This window comes from Epinephelus fuscoguttatus, linkage group LG4, assembly GCF_011397635.1.
Source record: "Epinephelus fuscoguttatus linkage group LG4, E.fuscoguttatus.final_Chr_v1".
NCBI lineage: Eukaryota > Metazoa > Chordata > Actinopteri > Perciformes > Serranidae > Epinephelus > Epinephelus fuscoguttatus.
The window spans coordinates 36,100,543-36,122,407 of record NC_064755.1 but is presented as its reverse complement, the minus strand read 5'-3'; the positions used below and the strand labels follow the sequence as shown (position 1 = coordinate 36,122,407).

Sequence of the window (21,865 nt, the reverse complement as noted above, 5' to 3'; positions counted from 1 at the left end):
AGCCTGAACCGTCACACACATGCAAAAATGTCATTGACCATCGCAGCTTCACCTATGAATGCTGATGCTTTTGTTCCTACCAAGGCCAATGATGAAATATTTATACTGAAGTCCTGAGCTGGTCTAATTACTCAGAGCATCTTGCATAGAAAATCGACTCCAGCCTCTAATCCCACATGATGGGAGACACAGAAAATTGCAGCTGCATTTATGGGTTCAGATGCAAGTGGGAAAGCAGCTTATATGACGATGTTGCGGTTGCATTGCATTACACTAGATATGGTTTGGTGGCATTTTGAAGGAGCACTGTGTGTAGGGCTTTATGTGTGCCACAGATCAGAAAATAAAACAAGATCAAGAGTCTACAGCCATGATAGCAGCTCTGTGGCACCATCCTGGAGTTAAATACGCACATCAACATGCAGACATGCCTATAGTGATAATGCTAGCATGTTCATGTTTAGCAATATAATGTTTAACCATGTTTACCTGGGTTTGGCAGGTATTTGATCATAGACCAGGTAGAGTTGCCTGACTCCTAAACTTTGAATATGCCTACTCCACTGAGTTCGATTTGATTGTATGGTATTATGATACAAAACAGTGCTTTCTCAGTTAAGATAAAAAGGAAACCAATGAGCATAGTAAAGACTAGCGATTAGCCAATCAGCGCCACGAGCGATACTAATGATGTTGTCACAGATTGCGCCAGAACCAATGAGATGTAATAAAAACTACTGGAGAGCTATAGACAACATAGATGCTGCTATCAAAACTGTCTTACATTGACATGTCGTCTCAATATCGCCTGATTACATGGTTTGTTTTTAATTGTTCAGCTCCAATCTTAAAACACCAGCAAAACAAGTACGCTGGCATGGCTATCAATCAATGTGGTTTTAAAATGACGTTAGATTCAGGCAGATTAGTTGGTCTCTAGTCAATGGTTAGGGAAAGACATATCCCCTTCGCCAACAGAAATCAGTTGGAGTGGAGGAAATGTCAGATTTAAGAGGGAAACAGAAAGTTAACAAGTTGACAATTATGCCAAAAAAGCCTGAGGATCCCTTGAAGCCCTTAAATGTATCCTCCAGGGTCACTGAATATCTGTTGTAAATTTCATGGCACTCTTGTCAATCACTCAGGATATTTCAATCTGAACCATAAATGTCATTGTGGCACTTGGGAAAAAGTCAGGTGTTTGCCAGAGTCATTAAGATTCATCCTCTTGGGAACATGGCTGTACAAAATTCAATGGCAATCTATCTTACAGTTGTCAAGCTATGTCAGTCTGAGCCAAAGTGGTGGACCAGCTGACCAACAATGCCGTCCCTAGAGCCAGTGCGCTAACAAAGCTAAAATTATGCCAAAAGTTGACAAAGTGACACCACAGAAAATCTGAAGCTGGTCTGAAATGGAAAAAAGGTATGAATTTATGAGAACAATAAACTGGAGCATAGGTTTATTTAGACACTGGGCTAAGAAGAGCTTCAAAGACAGAGATAAAACTGATACGTCCTCTAAATAGTCTGGATAAAGCAAAGTAAAGCTCCCTGTCTAATAAATAATAACATTCCTCATTGATGAATGGCAGGGCGGGTTACATGCGTGGGAAAGCATGTCCACGTCTTGGCAGCCTTGACTAAGGACTGGGGAAGAGCCACTGCAGGCCATGAGGAGGGATGACCTCTTCTCATGCAATGGCACATTCCTGCCATAACTAAGTTGAAACAGGCCTGGGATAACTATAGCAGGCAGCACGGTGGGGACGGGGGTCACAGCTTGGTGGAATTTAGGGGAGACTGCCACCCAGCCCTGTCAAACCATTCTGAATAGGCTACCCAAATCCACCAAGACTCCCAGTGGACCTAGAAGGTTAAGGATGTCAAACTGACGTCAGTTTACGACTTGACCTTCGTTCCATCAGCAGGGGATGGCAAGAGAAAGCAAGAAATTAATTTAAACGTGTGATCAGTGTTGTTGGGATGTAGGGGAGAAGACATATTTACTTTAAAATTAAAGTCTTTATTTATTAAAGTAGTGGTTCTCAAACCGTGGAGTAGCCCGCCCTGAGGGGGCATAGAGCCGCTGGAGTCAAACAAAATTGAATGAATATGATGTGTTTGCTGTTGCTATCATACTGACCTTTATTTCACTAGATGTTAGAAGTTGCTTCCCCAATTATTGCTTATGATTGGGTGGGCTGGAGGCTATGTACTTTTTTCAGCCTCTGAGGGGGGTGTGACAGAAAAAGTGACTGAATGAAAGGAATGTAAGGAATGTATCAGGTGCTAATGTACGAAGGAGGATTAGGGCCATGTTAAAGAAAAAAAAATTAGAAAAAAATATAAAAAAAATATACAAGAATAAAGTCATAGATCTACGAGAACAAAGTCGAATATATACAAGAATTAAGTCGTAGATCTATGAGAATAAAGTCGAAAATATACAAAAAAGTAAAAAATATATCAGAATAAAGTCGTAAACCTACAAGAATAAAGTAAAAAATATATGAGAATAAAGTCGTAGATCTACAAGAATTAAGTCGTAGATCTATGAGAATAAAGTCGTAAATCTACAAGAATAAAGTAAAAAATATATGAGAATAAAGTCGTAGATCTACAAGAATTAAGTCGTAGATCTATGAGAATAAAGTCGTAAATCTATGAGAATAAAGTCAAAAATACACAAGAAAAAATTCATAAATCTACAAGAATAAAGTCAAAATATTATGAGATTAAAGTCGTAATTTTAGGAGAGAAAAAAAAGTCACAGATTAAGATGGGAAAGTCGGGTAAAATGGTATAAAAGCAACAAAATGTGTACAAACAGTCTTGGGGGTGACAGTAATACAAGTTTTAGTGGTACCGAAATAATACAATGCATTGCCAACAAGTCTTCGGGTGATATAATTACATTTACAATTTCACATAACACATTACCACCAAAAATAAACTGTTCATGGTTTCCATTTTTCATTCATCCACAGTGATCCAATTTACAATCTCAATATATTCTCGTAGATCTACGTCTTTTTCTTGAAGATTTTTTTTTCTGTGACGTGGCCCTAATCCTTCTTGGTACTAATAAACACTCATGATGATGATCTGTGTCTGCTTATTTTAGATTTTTAGTCCACAGAACTCCTACACATTCAATCTATAAACATGACTGTCATTAGGGCTGGGTATTGAAAACCAGTATCCTTCATGGGATACTGATACCAACAGAGTGCTTCATTTGATACATATGATTTTCTACATCATCTGATACCAATCATGTAAATGGAAGCATTCACTTGCGTAAAATGCCACCAGATGCCACAGGCTGTTGTGGGTCAATCACATCACATTAAACCGAAGAACACTTGTGATGATTAACTGCAAGCAAAATATTTTTCAAAATCCTTTTTTCTAGATCTGAGTGCAAGGAGGACAAGTCGACAAGTTTCAATACTACTTGGCACTGGGTTATTTTGGTTGATACTTTAAAAGGTATCAAGTACCACAACCCTGCCCTAATAATACATTTTTTAACTCCGATAAACTTGTGCTCTTTTTGTTTGATGCAGAGTTTCCCTACGCCTAATAAGGTTAAAGAAATGGAGCGAGAGTTGACCCATAGATCATCTGATATTGATGTTTTTAGACTTCTGTGTGTCTCTCTTGGTGAAATTCACTTTCGCTCTCTGAGGTGCTCTGATGGGAACTCCAACAGCTGCTGGTTTCCACAGTTCACTTAGTGGGGCCTTAAGGGAAAGTCAGGAACTGAGAGCGGGAGGCAAAGCAAGAGTGTGATGGGAATACATGTTCCAGACACCCACACATTTATTGATCTCTGCCGACCTTGGCTCCATTCACATGATGGGCTTCAAGGACAAACCACTATCCAAGGTCTATCTTCTTCCACTTTCACACTACATTTCCTGCAAGTTGGATACTTTCTATGGTATAATTGATTTAAACCTTATCAATGAGGTCCTAATGGGAAAACTCTACATTGTTTACTATTGGAGCAAGATAGCAAGGGCACTTTTTAGTGAGCATTGCTGAAGTGGTAACTCTAGAGGCAAAAAGCACAGGGTACATCCTAATCCACTTATCAAGGACAATCACAGCGGGGAAATGCAGCAATCAATAAGCAGAGTAACTTAAAGAGCTTCCATGAGTCAACAGTGTGTAATCTTGATGGATCTATACATATATACTGCCAGTCAATACACACAGACTTTCAGAGTGCTCTGAAACTCCACAGGGACTGAAATGCCACATTTGGCTTATGTAGCAAAGCCACAGGCATCTAAACAGAACATAAAAAAGGCTGATAAAACTAGGGGTTTCCAATATAGATAGAACAAGCTAAATTTTGCCAAGCAATATTGCCATTTTTTACAGGTATGTGTGTTCAGATGAAATAATCATGTGTGTGATGACATAAACATGCTTCAGAAGTGGCAGTTTGAAGACTCTGGGTTCACCATTTGCTATTCTCTTTGTCAGAGAATGTAACTCTGACAGTGTCAGGGTAGAGGTGCCTTCATATCTTTTTAAAGGTGCAGTGTGTGGGATTTAGTGGCATCTAGTAGCAAAGATTGCAGATTGCAACCAGCTGAAACCAAGCGTGAACTCCCACATTCCTACAGTGTTTAGGATTCAGGAGGATATCACCGGGAGCCGGAATATCCACAGAGGTCTCTTCTTCTCCAAAACACACAGACATGGTGATTTAAATCAGTAAAAACACTGAATGAAGCAGTTTCAAACTAAAAATCAACATTTTCATGACACTGTTCAGTTTGTTATGATGGAGGTTTGGCTGACGACACAACATGTAAATTGCCTTGTCTGGAGCCAGTGTTAAATTTGTCCACAAAAGGCTACTGTCGAAAAATGGTGCTGCAACATGGCAGACTCCATTGACTAGGACCCGCTCCCTAAAACACTCTAAACAACTCTTATTTTCAGGCGTTATTACATTAAAGAAAACATACTTAGCAGGGTTTCCCACATGCTCATTCATGGCAGCCTGCCACAATCAAAACACCTGCCACCACAAATAAATTTTCTATTTTTGGAGCTGGACCATTCATTAGGAGCGCCGCTGAAATATATACATACTGTTCGATTATTTATGGCACCACACTGTCTGAGCGCAGAGTGTACTCTTGGAACAGATGGAGCAGCGCATTGACAGTGAAACTCAACTGTTCGTTCTACTGGCTCTAAACTGGGTCTAACTCACCTCTGCAGCAGCTGCTCCTCTCCATTAATCTGATCTGATCAGCTCTGAGCGGACTGACTATCCACCGAGTCTATCCACCCCGTGACTCACAAAGTGCTGCTGAGCAAAAAAAGGACTCATGGAGAGCTCCGCCTGCACTGCGTTGAGCGAAACGCTGCTTAGTATATTAGGCCTATATTTCATTTCTGTCCATATATCCCCCTAAATCCTACACACTGAACTTTTAATGAAGCTATTCTTTTTCAATTTGTGACAAAATATACATATGTAGAAATTAATTTACCTCATAAGCTTGTTGTGGAAATATGAGAGAATTTGGAGGTTGGCATTTTTGGAGCCAGCATCTAGAGGCCACCACAAGAACTACATTTTATCTAACCTGTGTTCTTCTTGTACTAAATCATACTTCATCATACTTAACTTCTTCTGAACTTTCTTACATTGACCAATAGCAATACTGCTTTTTGATATCGATGGTCTGCAAATAAATTAGTACTGCTCTACAATTTGAACAATTAAACATGGCAATTAAAACCCACATTTTTAATGGGGAAAAAAAAAATAGTTCTTAATCACCTGAATAACTATTTCAGGTGTAGATTATCTAGCACTTACAGTGACAGCTCTATCAACCCCAGTGGGAACTAACCTAACCTACAGCAGCTCTGAAAATATGGAGAGAACCCTAGTTATGTTCGTGTTATATTCCTGTTCCTGTTTGATATGACCATTTGTGCCACAGCTACAGTAGCCAGCCTCTCAGTTGCCTGTGGAAACAAAAATATCTTTTGACTAAAAGCTTCATAATAAAAGACGACAGCTATTCTAGACTAATAACTTGCAATAATCTGTTTCTCTTGTACTGTTACTTCTTCTGTTCAAAAACACCATGTGTTTAAATACTCACTAAATCGAGAAAACTGTTCACAAAAAAGGGCTGAGGTTACAACAAAGTGTTCACACTGCATTTGTTTTAACAATCGTAATCAAGGGATCGGCTCAAAATGAGGGGAGTTGATGGGCCTTGACATGAGCGTTCATTTGTTGTGTGTTTAGCTGTTTCTCACTGCATCTGTTCATACAAAGAAAGCTGCTGGAGAAGAAGGAATGAGGAGACTGAGCAGCAGGATGGAATGAAAATCAGCTGGATGGTGTTTTAGCTCTGCTGATTTGGAATTCTGCAGTTGCAGTTTTGGTGCAAAAATAAAGATATTAAAATCTTTGCAAAATTGCAGGAAAATATGGTGAAAGGAATGAATTTGACTAGGTTGTCGCCAAAAAAGGCAACAACTGTCCCTGTTACATTTCGACACAGACTGATAAAAGAGTTGAGATCTTGTGGTACTTTCCAAGCAGTGACGACAATAACCAGAAGCAGGCGGAGACATTTCAACTCCTCCTTGCACATCCTTTGTTGGTGGAGTCTTACTTCCTATAAAATCTTTACTAAAGAGTGTTAATAAATCCTGTTGCACTACAGCACACATATCAGCCTTACCAACTGTAAAACAGCTCTGACTTCACCACTGCTGCTATCATATATTCATGGATAATTATTACCCCAGACACCCACATCCCCAAACTCACTAATTAAGTTCCCCAGAGGAAATCAAGACGAGATGTGGATGCCGCATTCTTGCGTCCTCTTGAGCGCATTCAAGTTAATGACCTTCCCTATCAGTGAATCAGCATTTGGGAGATAATTATGTCAAAAACAACCCACTCAAATCATCTCCCCCTAAAGATCCCACTGATCCTCCATGAGACTGCATGGCGCAGGGGTCTATCAGTGGGAGTCTGTGAACACAGAGCAGTGTGTGTCGGCTGGCCTGGACTCAGCCACAGAGCTGGCAAGACCAATTATGCTCAAGCCATTTCAAAGTCCATCTAAAGACAAATGTGGGATTTTGCTGTGGCGATAATTAGGCCTGGGAATCATGGGAGACCTCACAGTGCACATGACAAGGCCACAATAGTTGGATCACAGTGCCCTGATACCCTAAACGTTTGCATATTGAACCAGTGGACTACTATATCGTTTCAATATTTGGTTTAAATTTTTTGTGACAAACATATTAAAATGGAAGCATCATGTTAAAAGCTAAATCCCAATTGCTAATGAGTTCAGCACTTCTGAACCTCACTGAAAGTAACATGGACACGTGGATACAGATACACAGAAACAGATATATACTGCAATACTGCAGATGCTCAACATCCTCTGAACCAAAAAGACAGAAAAATCTGACTGACATCTACCACTGAAACTGTCGTCTTGTAGCAACATGAGCACGGTATGTTTGCAAGACACAGCAACACACAAAACAAATCAAAAGTGTCGGGGGGGGGGAGGGGGGAAAAAAGGAATAGATAATATGTATTGTCAACGTGAAATAGAACAACAGTGACAACCGTGTTGGCATTAAATGTAGTGGGACTTACTGAGACAACACATCAGACAACATAGCAGTCTCAGTCATCAAAGTGGAGCTGGTAATAACTACCAAAACAGAACAAAAAAACAGAACATGGCCAGAAATAGCTGCTGAGCTTTTGTAGGTGACGTGAAGCTACAATTTTGAAATACCTTGGTCATGAAGTCAGGAAGGATGAAATCATTTCCCAGCGAGAGAAAGCTGAGTGTATACTCAAAAGAGTCATTCCATATCAACTGAATCATTTCAGGTTGAATTAAACTCCGACACAGTGAGCTAAATAAAACTAAAAATACAACATTACATGCTTTCAACATGCAGTATTACACTCAAATGAAATATCTTAACATGGTAGCACTGGGACTGTTGGGGGGGGGGGGTAAGACATGCCTAGACATGTTTTGACCTCTCCCTTCTCCTGGTCATGAACTACAACAACACAAGGATAAAGTTGTTGAGCAGTTTGATAAATATGACTGCTTTATAGTTGTTCCTCTGTGCCCAGGCGTGAGAATACTGGTTACATAAAGGAAGATTTATTGAGGAGCAGGCACAAAGGCAAAGACCTGACAAACATCAGCCTGGGCAGCAAGGGCAGGAACTAAAACACACAATATGGCCATCCAGTCTCCCTGTGCAAGGATGACTAACTCTGTGTAGAACAGACTAAGTCTTCTTCAAATATTATGTAAAGTCAAAGCTATCAGAATGAATGCGACATCAAAACCAGCCTGTCTGTGACCAGCAAAGTTGGAGTTTTTAGTCTAGTTTTTGCCTTGTTGCTGAGATGTTGCACAGGGTTGTATAGCTGCACTGCAGTTTAGTTGTACAACCCAATATTACTCATGTCTCAATGGCCTTCACAGGCCCACAACAGCTACAGTTTCCAACCCAGCCTAAGCTCTTTAAGTAGAAGAAAGGAGAAAACTCCCTTAGCACATAAAATGGTATAAAACAGCCTTGTCTTTTTTTGATGTGCAATAGCTTAGAGAGAAATTAGAATAGATCTCCCTGCAAATCCCAAACTGACACAACTACTGTCATGAACGCACAAAAAAATGTATTACAGTATGAAGCAAAGCAGCAGTTTTAATGTGATTACTTTTGCAGCCCTACTGCAGATAATAACAGGAAACAGAAATTGTGACTCGGCTTACCTGCCAGGCTATGCAGCTCCCTGCTGTCTTGAGTCTTAAAGGTCTGAAAGCACTAGAAGTCGCTGATTCAGACAAAGCCACAGGGCATTTTCAGGCTGCAGCCAATTTTCCTGTAGACAAGGGAGGCGAGAGGGCAGATGTCAGCTTAATGTCACCATCAAGTGCTGCTGGTGAGCTCCTACTCCTGAGAAGTCACAGATACAGGCTAATTAAAAATAATGAGTTTTTGTTTAGAAATGACAAACTGATGAATCAAGAGAAGCAGAGAGCAAGTTATAATTCACACTAAATATTCAGGGGCAAGTCTATTTCTTAATAGCAAAAAAATACAAATTGTGTATACTGCACATAAATGAGCAGCAGAGAGAGTTGTGATATTTGTATGAGAACTGGCACAAGATTGGCAAATTCCATGCCTGGAGGTCGCTTCCACAAGAGAAAGGGACTTGAGTAAGAGATGGCAGGGTTAACTAGGCCCCGGAGAGTGAGCTGCTCAGTCATCTTAATTAAAAAGGAAACTAACCTGTGCAGCTTTGTGGCCTGTTAGCACCTGTCTGCTTCATACTGAGGTCTATCAAGCCGGTAGAACTCATTATGATACACAGATAGCCTGCTTTGTCACTAATAGCAACAGCATCAGCACAAAATCTGACTGTGACTGGGGCAAAAATTAGGAAATAAAAAGAGATCTCCATCTATTAAACAGAAATAAGTACAACATAAAATTAAAAACAGGATTTTGTCATGGGCAATGCCTCCCTACAAGGCACCAAGCTGAATTAGCCTGAAAACACAGCTCTACTTGATGTGGCATAATCTTCATAAACATTCATATCACCCAGCCAAAAAGCCACCATGCATTAATAATGCCAACTGAACCATTTCAAACTCAGTCTCCACAACACTTTCACATCACGGCCCGTGTCTCATTAAAAGCCATGAGTCAACAGAAATTAGATGTGAACCACTCCCCTGCCCTAAATTCATCCCTGCAGGCATGGCATTCTGGTTTCACCCTCTTTATACTGTAGTCTGCTCAGGCAAGAAACCAAGCTATATAAGGGATTGTTAGTGTTGAGCACAGCTAGTGGCTCTAAACTATTAGGGCCGAGGGTTTAGAGGTGGGGAGTCTGTTTACACGGAAAGCCTTTTTATTTTTTGTTTTAAGAGGGTCCACTTGCTAAACATGACTCGGGCTTTAATGTCTAATCCAACACTAATATTGGCTGCCAGTGGGCAGAGGATGGGGGGAAGGTGAACAGAATGTTTGTGTGAACACATGCAGGTGGGAGTGTTGTGCACATGGCCATGTTTGGGTGAGTACACATTGATTTTGTGAGTGTGTATGCTTCACCAAAAAGCAGTATCTCAATCATATTTTAGTTTAATCTTGTACTGATATGAAAGGTTTGTTACGACAGTTAGTAAAGGGAAAGCATACCCAGAGAAAGTGACAAAGATAATACAGGAGAAAACAGGAATTTCAAAATAAACAGACCTCAACTAAAACAGAGAGAGATATAAAGTCTAATAATTATGCGCAGAGTCAGGCCAGTTCTCCCCTGAGCTTACTTTTGCTCCTGGTTTTAGCCCTGACCACTTCCTTCCCCTGGCTCTAATTGACAGCGCACTACAGTATTTCTGTGTCGGCAGATAGCTAAACAGCTCCATATGTCCCTTTATGGCAGTTAAGCAATGGTAATCAGGGCTGATACCGAGCTGAGCACACCAAGCTGTTGCTACTGTGCTGCAAACTGTTTTATTGCATCCCAACAGCACTGCTGCAGTTTGCACCCACACATTGAGCTGTGCCTGTATTATAATGCCTCCACAGGCGTTCTTGATTTACAAGCTGCTGCTATGAATCCAGGATGGACAACTTTTATGCATTAAGTTTGGGGAATGATCACTCCGAAACCAAAACCAAGAGTCTGAGTGGTGCTGCCAGGATACTGCAGTCTGGAGTGCATGATCTGAGAGGTTAAGACATGAGTCTTAGGCAAATGCTCATGCACTGGGCTTTTGATCTTCAACTCAAGCCACAACTATAGACATCCCTATGGGGAAAAAACATGCCAAGCTCAACAGAACCTGAATCAAAGACTTTGCATGATACTAGCCCTTAAACCACATATGACATTATTGTACTTGGCTGGCTTGTGGAGCAAGAGAAAGTTTCATAGACACTGACACGTTCGCTATTACAATTCTGTTCATGCAAGACAGGCCATGGCAAAGAAATATGGTTTTAAAAAAGAAATGTAGGAGATATCTGCCAGGAAGATGCTGCTGGGCATTGTTAAATTGAGAGGCAATAGCCTCTGATCCTCTTTTGTTTTCTTTTGTGGCAAACAACACAATATTTTAGGCAAATAAGTATCTTTTCAGACGTCATACTACACTGACAGACAGCAACAGTCCTCCTTAACATTCACAAATTATTCTGGCATCTGCACGAAATACACAGATGTTTCCTCCTCTTAGCCTCTGAGCCTAGATTGGTTGTGTGTGCAGACTAAGTGGGCTGGGAGGCCACAGGACGGGCTGCCGACTGTTTGCAATGGTCCATGGAGCATATCTTCAGGCCAAGACCCTGTTCCCAAGACTGCAACCAACAAGACTTCATCATGACCTTTACAACTGCCTGAAAGTCTTTCTCTAAGATGAGATGTTCTTAACTCAAATCTAATGTCTACATAGCTCTAAAATGCATTTAATAATACTCTGGTAAAGAGATAAACAGCTGCAGGGTGTATGAATCAAAAACTGCACCAACATCTGAAAAATATAGTTATAAAAAGCCCATCAACAAAAGACTCCTCATACAAGTCTACTCAAACCTAACCCCCCATAAGCCTGCCACTCTGTCTCCATGGTAAAAGGATTATGTCATGACTCAAGCATCTTGAGGAAAATGCAGCCAGGGTAGGCTGTGACAAGTGACTGAGAGGATATAATATTTGTGAGAGAATAAGAATGCAAGCCAAAAGACTTGACAAATGACTGGGATGGAGAGTTACCCTGTAGTACATTTGCCATGATGTCATGATTGTGCATCTTGGAGCCAGGGCAGAAAAAGCATGTGTACTGATCCCAGAGCAGTGGGCTTGCATCACATTTAGATGGCATCAGACTCTATATTTAAAAATGATTGTGCAGGAGGACAGGAATGACTCTGACATCTCCTGGATACAAGTTACTTAACAAGACCCTATTTTATCACACTCTTTACAAGGTATGCTCCTTTTCCTGCTTTTTCTTTCAATAGTACTTGTGTTTATTTTTACCCTCCATGTTTCTCCACCAAACTCCCCAAGTTTCTCTTCCTCTCTCTCCACAGCATAGGCCCACTACCTCCCAGGGCAGGCAGCTGGCCCCACATCAGACACAGCTGAGGACAAAAGGGAAACTCCAGATTGTCGTGGTGAGGGCAGCCACCCGTGGCAGTGCTCAGTGGGATTCCGGTTGTTTATGGTTGGCACTAATTACAGATCGGCCGACTCACCGAGCTCTAGAAACTCCAGTTGGTACAAAGAAGACACAGAACTGGTTGAGACAGAAACACTCAGGCTGACCATTAAAACTGTATTCACTTGCAGGGAGCCAGATAAAACATGGAGTGATGTAAGCTCAATGGGGGGGGGGGGCTTAGAGACATCACTCAGGATCAAGCTTGCAGTCCCTGGGGAAGCCTATTAACTTGTGTAGGGGCACAGTGTTGCAGTTTTATTGCTACCCTGAGGGGTGATGTCGTCAGCATTTCGAGTATATATGTATAGAATTGAATTCCCAGTATAAGCTGTTGTAAAGCTAATCGTACAGATAATCTCCCTCTTCAAAGCTCCCTGTCGCATTTTACAATCACTGTAAATCACTGGTGGCAGCTTCTTTTCAGCAGATTGTTGCATTGTGCTTTATAACTGATCTTTTGCAAGGAATCCCTTTGCAGTATGTCTTGATGGAATAGAAGGTCCATAAAAGACCCATGTCAGTGATTTCTTATCAGTTCAATCAATCAATCAAATCGATTCAAAAGCTCAGAGAAGGGACTAGCCGTAGAGCTCCGGGCTCAGGCCCACCTCCCCCTTTTGAAACTTCCCGGACTTGGAGAAGGGAGTCTCAAATTGTGAACGCCTGCCAGAGACGATCATCAGGATACTGTAGCATGCATTCATTGGTTTAGGTCAGTCACACTCTGCCCACCAATAACACCAAGGTAAACAATACAACATATTGATAAAACATCATGCAGCAAATAACTCATGCTAACCTTATATGGTTTATCCTAACGTAAGCTAGCTATGCTAATGTCTTTAGCAAACTTATATTAATGTTAGCTAAAATGTCATTTGTTTGCGAACAACATTAGCAAAGCTAGCTAACATTGGCAAACTCATAAGGTTATACGTTATTTGCTGCTGTAACTTTATAAGTTACATCCTCCATCCATTTTCATCCGCTTATCCGGGGTCGGGTCGTGTTGGCAGCAGGCCCAGCAAAGCATCCCAGACGTCCCTCTCCCCAGCAACACTTTCAAGCTCCTCCTGGGGGACCCCAAGGCGTTCCCAGGCAAGATGAGATACGTAATCCCTCCAGCGTGTCCTGGGTTTGCCCCGGGGCCTCCTATCAGTGAGACGTGTCATTTATTAATGATAAGGGAGTGCAGGAAACGTGATTTTCCACCATGGGTACTGGCAATAGCGATGGGACCTAGTGCCACACATTATTGAAAGCTCCAGCCATGTTGGAACTACCCTTAGTAGCCAACAATACTTCACCTGACATCACCAATGACAGAGTGATTCTGCTAATAAAGGATTACCCTCCATTTTAGGAGATATCAGACTTTACAAAGATCTGGGTTAAGAAGTTTGTATCTGGTTAATAAATAAAAACATTCACTAAACACCTAATTTTTACAACAATAAACTCTGGTATGATGGTGTACAAGTAGCTCCCTTGGAAAAGGTGCATTTGATAGCCAGCCTGAGACTTATGTTACATGTCATTCCCTACGCCCTGGGCTACTGGTTTTATGCCCCCACATTTTTACAACATCTATACAACATCTTGACAACTGTGGGTGTATAATTTCTATTCCCCACAAAGCTCTGACTGACAAGTTAATAGACAATCACATGCAGGAGGTGGGCATGTTATGTGAATTGTTGATAACACAAACATGAGCCTATGGTGATACACGGCACTTGTAATCACAATAAAAAGCTAAAACCTGTGACGACTTGTGGCTCATTGCAGAGGGCTGCTCATTTGAGCTGAATAAAAGAATTGCATCAGGTGTTAACCTACGAAATTCAGCGAAACAAACAGAGGGTTGAGTAAAATCCAGCATGCAGTCTCTTTCCCTTTGAAATGTGCACTGCATAGGAATGTTGAATCCAAACAGAGCAGCCCACTGCTTTGCAATTTAACACTAAAGTATGCTTCACTTTCCTCTCTGTGTTGTGCTGGTTGAACAGCTTGTATTATAAAATGGCAACTACCTGCCACTTTTATTTTGTTGAAATGCCAATCACTAGATTAAGTAACTACTGGTTATGTTCTTGACAAGGGAGGTGATGCAGTTGATTAAAATAAGACTAGAATTACTGCCTCACAGTTATATGCCTCCGCAAATCAGTCAAGTTGCCTTAACAGTTTACATCTATGTCCGTCCAGACTCATATATAGCCATGACAGTTGATAATGCTTCAAATGTGTTTGCTCCTGCAAAGAAGCCACGTTTTTATGAACACATGGATGCTTCACACACATCTTCAACCCGCCAGGACAAGATCTATTTAACCCTCACCCTAAGAACGGCACCCAAGATTAGTGTCAACAATTCAATGACCAAATGTCTTCCTTTCTGTTCTTGAGTTACAGCCACAATAATGTTTTTGCAGAACATTACGATGTCACAGTGGAGTTGCCCTTTGACCTTTCTGGTTTTAAAATAACAAGGCTTCATCATTTTATTGTATTAGACATTTGTGTGAAATTTTGTCATAATTAGTGTTTAAATTCTTGAGTCCAACTGGACATTTGTGCCAAATTTGAAGACATTCCCTCAAGGTGCTCTTGAGATGAGCATTCATGAGAACAGCGACCTTTGACCACCAAAATTCAATCAGGTCATCCTTAAGTCTTAGGGGGCATTTGTGCCAAATACAAAGAAATTCCCTCAAGGCCTTTTAAAGATATCGCGTTCACAAGAATGGGACGAATGCAGGGTCAGTGACCTTGACCTTTGACGACCAAAATCTAATCAATTCATCTTAGAGTCCAAGTGGATGTTTGTGCCAAATTCAAAGAAATTCCCCCAAAGCCTTCTAAAAATATCTTGTTCACAAGAATGGGCAGGCATGGTCAACCTTGACCTCTGACACTTTCAAAATCATATCAGTTCATTGTTGAGTCTAAGTGGACATTTGTGCCAAATTTGAATAAATTCTCTCAAGGCATTCTTAAGATACTGTCTCTACAAGAATGGGACGGACAGACAGACAGATGAATAGACAGACGGACAACTGGAAAGCATATGCTGCTGGCCACGGCTGTTGCTGGAGCAGAGGCATTAAAGAAAGGTCATAAATATTTAGACATTTATGGGAATTCTATGCATACAATACAAATATTCACAAAATGTTTACTATGAAACAAATTAGGTTTTGTGCCACACAACAAACATATAACACAAGTGCTGACCTCATTTTATGTTTGATATGTTTGCTCTATTTGTTATTAAGCTTTATGGCTGTTGCTGTGGTATTAAATGACTGTGACAAACCTGTTTAATTAAAGCTTTTTATGAAGAGAGTCAGCCTGATTAATATGCATGTCCTCTTTTCTGTCATGCTTCCACACCGAGCCTAATTCTTGCTTATACAGTAAAAGTAAATTAACATGTCTTGCTTAACTGGCTGAGATGTAATGGGGGACTCATGAGCGCGTGTGCAAAAGAGATAGCTTTTAATTAAAAGGAGAGCGCTGGTGGATGTAGGGTGAGTGTGGGTTATATAATATATATTTAGTGTGTGTGTGTGTGTGTGTGTGTGTGTGTGTATGCCTGCGTGCAAACAAGAAAGAAAGAGAGATGAATAATTAGCAAATTTCAACCTTAAAGGAGCAGTGTGTAAGATGCAGGGGGATTTTGTGGTATCTAGTGGTGAGAATTACAGACTGCAACCAGCTGAAACTGCTCTCGGTAACAATTCCTTCAGTGGTCATTGTTCAGGAGGTTTTTACTGGGAACCAAATTATCCTTAGAGGTCACTTCCTCTTAAAAACAAACAGACCAGGTGATTTAAATGGGTAAAAACACTGAATAAAGCATGTTTTTCCAACACTGCTCATCGCAGAGGGGCTTCTAAAGGCCCTGACAGACCAAGCTGGCCGTCGGTTAGCATCTGTCGCCCTAGTTTTTGCGGTGTGTCCCGCACCGTCGGCACTTCGCCGTCGGCAGCTTTTCAGCCGATTGAGCTGCCCAAGACCCGCTGCTTCTTCCCACTTTAACCTGAATAACAAACCTCCGCTAACTGGGAGTGGCGAGCGGAGCTTTAACCGCAGCATGACTGGAGGGAAGCACAGCCAGTTAGCCTCTGCTAGTCTCTGAGCTAGCCCCGGCTCTCTGTTTAGATCCAACCAGAGCACTGAGCCCTGGTTTGTTATTCAGGTTAAAGTGAGAAGAAGCAGCGGGTTTATCAGGCAGCTGAGTGGAGTGCAAGTGGAGCCTGCGGAGGAAACACCGGGACCGTCTGGATGTAATAGTCCATGGAGGTGCTGTGGTCCTCGGCTGCACAGACAGGAAACCCCTCAGCTGACAGGATGTACCACTCTCTCACTCCGCTCTCTCTCACGCAGGTGAATGTATGTGCTACTTGGCCATCAGATGTAGTCCGTGTAGTATGTTCAAATGCAACTGACACAGGGCGACGTGGGGCATCGTGAGGCGACGTAGACAGTTGGCTTTCATCGCCGCTAGTTCTTTGATGTCGGTTTGGTGTGTCCGCACCTTAACTATGGTGGCCAATGCGAAAACGCAAATAGCCCTGTCTAGAGCCAGTGTCTGGTTTGTCTGTTCTAGGCTACTGTAGAAACATGGCAGGGCAAAACTGAGACCTGCGCAGACCAGGACCCACTCCCTATGTAGATATCAACAGCTCATTCCGAGGTAGACAATACACAACACTTCTTATTCTCTTGTATGATTTAATTCAAAAGAGCAATGTCCTTGTATAGGAAGGGCATACATTTACATAAGTATTAAATATTTAGTTATATTTGTGGATACTAAGTTACCAAAGTTTTGAAGAAAAAAAATAAACTGTCCAATGACAATGATGTCAAAACATCTTTAACTTAAATATTATACATCACATGATTTCTGAGCTGGTTTACAACACCATTTAAATTAGGTTATTGGCCGATGTGTCTGTTGCACTCCTGACAAAATTACAAAGTGCATACAATACATCCGTTATCTTTCCTAAAAGGCAGTTCACAAAGTACCGAGTAACAGCAACCTCTTTAACTGCTTTCGAACATCTTGGATCACTGTTTTTTTACACTTCACAACAACTGAACCCCTTTCACATTCTCAACGGCACATTAACCAGAAATGATAACACAAGCGGGGATGTTTCACAGTGTAAGAAATGCTATCATCTCTCCCATTTCAGGCCTCTCTTGAGTGCTCTTTCCACCCCAAAAGACCACCTTGCGTTTCCTGATGCTAAAAGAAACAAACACAGAAATGGTTTTCTCTGATCTCTGCCGAGTCCCCATCACGTGTCGGTGCAGGTGTTGTGCTCCAGCACTCACCCAGGGGGAAGATATGCTGGCACAAGGGAGAAATATGCAAGCCAGAATAAATACACGTGTGTATATATTCTCCATTTACATATTTTCTTCTTCAGCAAAGAAAACAAACACACTTTTCGACTGAAACTCCTCCTCCACGTGCATTAATGGTGCCAGAGAAACGCCAAGGGAGAAGCCAGTCCTTATGTTTGAACATTACATTTTCACTTTGAACTTGCAATGTTCTGTCCCCCTACTGAGTCCAGACATGTAAAATTAACTGAATACTTGAGCTTGTTGTGCTGTGGTCTTGTTTGCGAGCCTCATGCTTATTGGCTAGTTTATGCACAGCCACTGTTCCTGTCACTCAACAGTCCTCTGGATCATAGCGCTTCCAATTCCTCCTCCTTCTCTTCCTCCTTCCATGGCCCAGATCTACTGGCTGAATGCCAATATCTGGGCAGGACACCCACCTGCTATCACAATGACACACTCACGCACACCAAAGTTTCAACAGCAAGCAGTCAGTTCAAACACCAAATCCACAAGCCACGAACTCCTAAAATTCGTTTCTTCTTTTCTCAAAGTGTTTCGCACCATTCTCAGACGGGCACGTCACACTCGTCTCATCCCCTACGAACCACCAGCCAGGAGCCCCCGTCAGCCTGCCAGCCTGATATAGCTGTGGTATGGGCCCGGTGTGGGCCAGGGTCTAAAGGAATGAGAGTGTTTGTTTTCTTGCCATTTCGCTCTTCGTGTGATCCAGATCGTGTCACGCACCGAACAACAAGTGCTTACACAACCGGGGGGAGTTGCTGTCACAGAGATTCGGCATGCACTAATATTGCTAATGAGATCACAGCATGGACGGGCTGTGTATATGTGTGTATGTGAGACAGCGACAGCAGTTAAGCAGGTAATTTGAGACATGCCTTCTCTCAGCTGGGCGACATGAAAATGGGGTGAGTCTGCAAATTTAATTTGAGCAGCACCAACAGGATTCTTTGCGGAAAAGAGTCCTGCTGTGTCAGGCAAGGTCAGGCAGCGGATGTTTGTTTACAAGTGATGTGGTGGCGAATGCTGGGATGCATTTTTTCACCGTGAATGTTGCATAATGTCTCAACAACCTTGGAATGCTCGTTGACAAATATCATCAGGTATGACTGCTCTCCTCTTTGCCAGTAAATTTACTTTGCTCTAAGTTTATATTAAATCCAGAAATAACTTTCTCTCATTGTAATTACAGAATCAAGAAGCACCATCAAGGAAAAAATTATTTTTTGGTCAAAGCTGACCTGAACTATTAAGCTTGACACCAATTTGAAAATCAAAATCTCTCACATCTAGGGGTGAGCACTATTTCAATCTGCCTCCCACTGGAATTACACTCAATTACCATGTTATTAAGCTGACCTTGCTAATTAACAGAGAGGTGTTTCTATTAATTAGGCAGCTGTCACTGATATAAATGGGGTACCTAGCAACAAAAAACAATGCAATTAACCACTGCTAGGTCTACGCCTGACTCGGGATCATGTCCGTCAAATGGGATTTAGCTGTCTAATACAAACATACGACTATGTGTTCCTTTTGTTTACATATAGGGTTTGATAGTTTGAACAGAGTTCAGCAGGATGTGCAGGGTGACATGATAAGTTCACATGATATAGCAAACAAGCCAAGTTAGCCCACCAAGCTACTGTCTGCTAATTATGCTAACAACAGATCAGAAATGTGCAAAAGCTGGAGAGACTGTATCATATTAAGTCACTGTGACCTGTAAATTCTCCACTTCCAAGCAAAAGGCAACAGATAACGTTATCTCAGAGCCTGACTGGGCAACGCCTCTCTTCCACCAGGGAGCTGCCTCCCTCTCACTCAGGCCCTGTTTAGACGACAACGGTTTCTCTAAAAAAGGAAAAGTCTGTCCTTTGCGTTTTAAAAAACTTCTGCGTTTATATGACGATGTTATTGAAACGATGTACTAGAAACGCTGTAGTATGCACACCAGGCCAATGGGTGGCAGTGTAAATTTGCAAAGCAACACCACGGCATGACGCCATGTGCCTGCGCTGAAATGTCTTCCTCTACAACGCGGCGATTACAAACCAAAACAGAGAAAACACAATGGAGAAAGCATGCACAGATAACTTTGTCTGGATGGACGACGACGTGGAGTTGCTACAGTAACAGATCTACACTTCGCTTCAAATCAACAGGGTGAGCAGCACAAACAGAGCTCGGCGTTGTTGTTGTGACGGTCAGCATGCTTAGTGACTGGAAGCGTAATGCGCATGTGCGAAAAGTCTCCGTTTTCAGAGGAACTGCATATTGCAAGTTTACATGACAACGGAGACGCTGCCATTTCCAAAAAGTTGCACTCTGGAACCCGTTTTCGAATCGTTGCGTTTTCAGGCACTCAAAACGCCGTTGTCGTGTAAACGATCGGCCGAAACGCAACTAAAGTTTACTGTTTTCAGTTGAAATCGTTGTCGTATAAACGGGGCCTCAGTCTGGCCCTGGGTCTGGGTCACTGGAGAGCAGTGTGAAAACAAGGAGCGCTCACTCTGCAGCAAAATCTGGAAACCAAAACATCCGCAGAAGTACACTACACACTGTCTGACAACAACAACAACAAAAAGACTTCAACTTTCAGGGTGCAGCCCACCACCAAAAACCACATCCTCCAAAATTACCATACAGTTTATTCAACACCTCTCTAAAACAATTTCAACAAAAACTGAGCATTATAACATCATCATCCTCATATCTTCGTGAAGGCGGCAGTGATTGCAGGAGTGTTCTAATAGACTGTAGTGAGACGCAAACATACACAGATACCACATGGGGACTGCAAGAACTAGGACTGGTCAGCTTTGGAGGCCTGTATTTTCAGCCACATCCAGCAAAGCCATCGCCACTGCAAACTTCCTGCTCACCGGGATCATACCTCAAAGTGAATGCAAGAACACAAGCATTGCACGGCAATAGCCTCCGGCTCAATAAAGAGATGAGGCAAACCTTCCCATCATTATTCTTCATTACAAAGTTAAAAAAAAAAGGAATGTAAACTGTGAGGAATTTAATTAAAAGTATGATACGGTCTGATCATGTACAACACATCCATCTAGTGTTGAGGTGGTGCTATCAACAGGTAGAACATCTACATTTGACATCAGAATTTAATCCAGCTGTGCGCTGCAATTTAATGCAACACCACGTGATTTTAAATACATCATGAAACTGGTAAAACTTCTCACGATGAATACTGAGATACTGTCCATACTGCCTATCCTACTGTGGCTTTTGTTGACCTAATTACTGCACTGTACTATTTCTGATTATAATACATGTGCCAACATTAGTCTGCAGTATATATGACATAGGAATTGGGTTCGTATGTCATCACATTTTCCCTGATGTTCTATGCAGTGTGACATGGTAATGCAACTGTGATTAGATAGCAGCCGCACGACACTGGCAGTATATATTTCCATCCCCTACTTCAGTTCAAGACAGCCCTTAACACAATGTTCCCAATAGCTCAAATAAGCCAAAGCCGAGGCACAGAGGTATTAAAGTCATCCCTGTTCATCATTGAATTAGGACAAGATTAGAAACTGCCATAAAAAAAAGACAAGGGGTCTTACTGTAAGAACAAGAGATAAGAAGCAAAGCATTTCTAAATTTCACATTTGGATGGAAATAAGTGAGTCACGATGACCTAGTTTAGCATTCAGAACAGTGGAGGGAAAGGCTTTATACATTTGCAGTGTCAGGAGGAGCCATTGATATGTGTGGATTTGCAGAGAAGCGCCACACCCACCACCCCCATCCATCTCATCTCTAATTTATGACTTCTATACTCCACTGGGCTTTGTCAAGATGCAGATTGATATAGAATATTTAAGCCATACACCATATAGAATACATCAATGCAACTAAAGGAAAATCTACAAAAAGCTCCAAAAACAGTTTATAAAATTTAACCTTGTGCAGACAAAGCTGTGTACCTGATGACCGTTCTGACACTAACCAAACACACATGTAAACCCACACAACCCAGCTCCGAAAACCTACCATGCTTCATCCTGAAAAGCTTCAGATTAATGTAGGAGATAATATTGAGGCATTTAAGTGGCCCCCATCCAGCCCTGCAATCTCCAAGAGCAGGGACAGCTCAGGTTCGCCCCGGTAAACAAGTCCAACAGCAGCAAGGTATGTCTGAGA

The 21,865-nt window shown here is 41.7% G+C and overlaps 1 protein-coding gene across 2 annotated transcripts in view; it reads right to left on the bottom strand.

Annotated features, from left to right (window-relative positions):
* Positions 1-21,865, bottom strand: part of peak1 (pseudopodium-enriched atypical kinase 1) — a 150,539-nt gene that overhangs the window by 115,833 nt on the left and 12,841 nt on the right. The window contains exons 1-2 of one of the 2 annotated variants that reach the window (XM_049573551.1): positions 21,716-21,856; positions 8,834-8,943 (exon numbers count right to left, since the gene is read on the bottom strand). The gene's annotated coding sequence lies outside the window, so the exon portion shown is untranslated. Of the gene's footprint in view, positions 1-8,833; positions 8,944-21,715; positions 21,857-21,865 lie in introns of those variants that run through there. The other variant, XM_049573550.1, reaches the window with a different exon arrangement.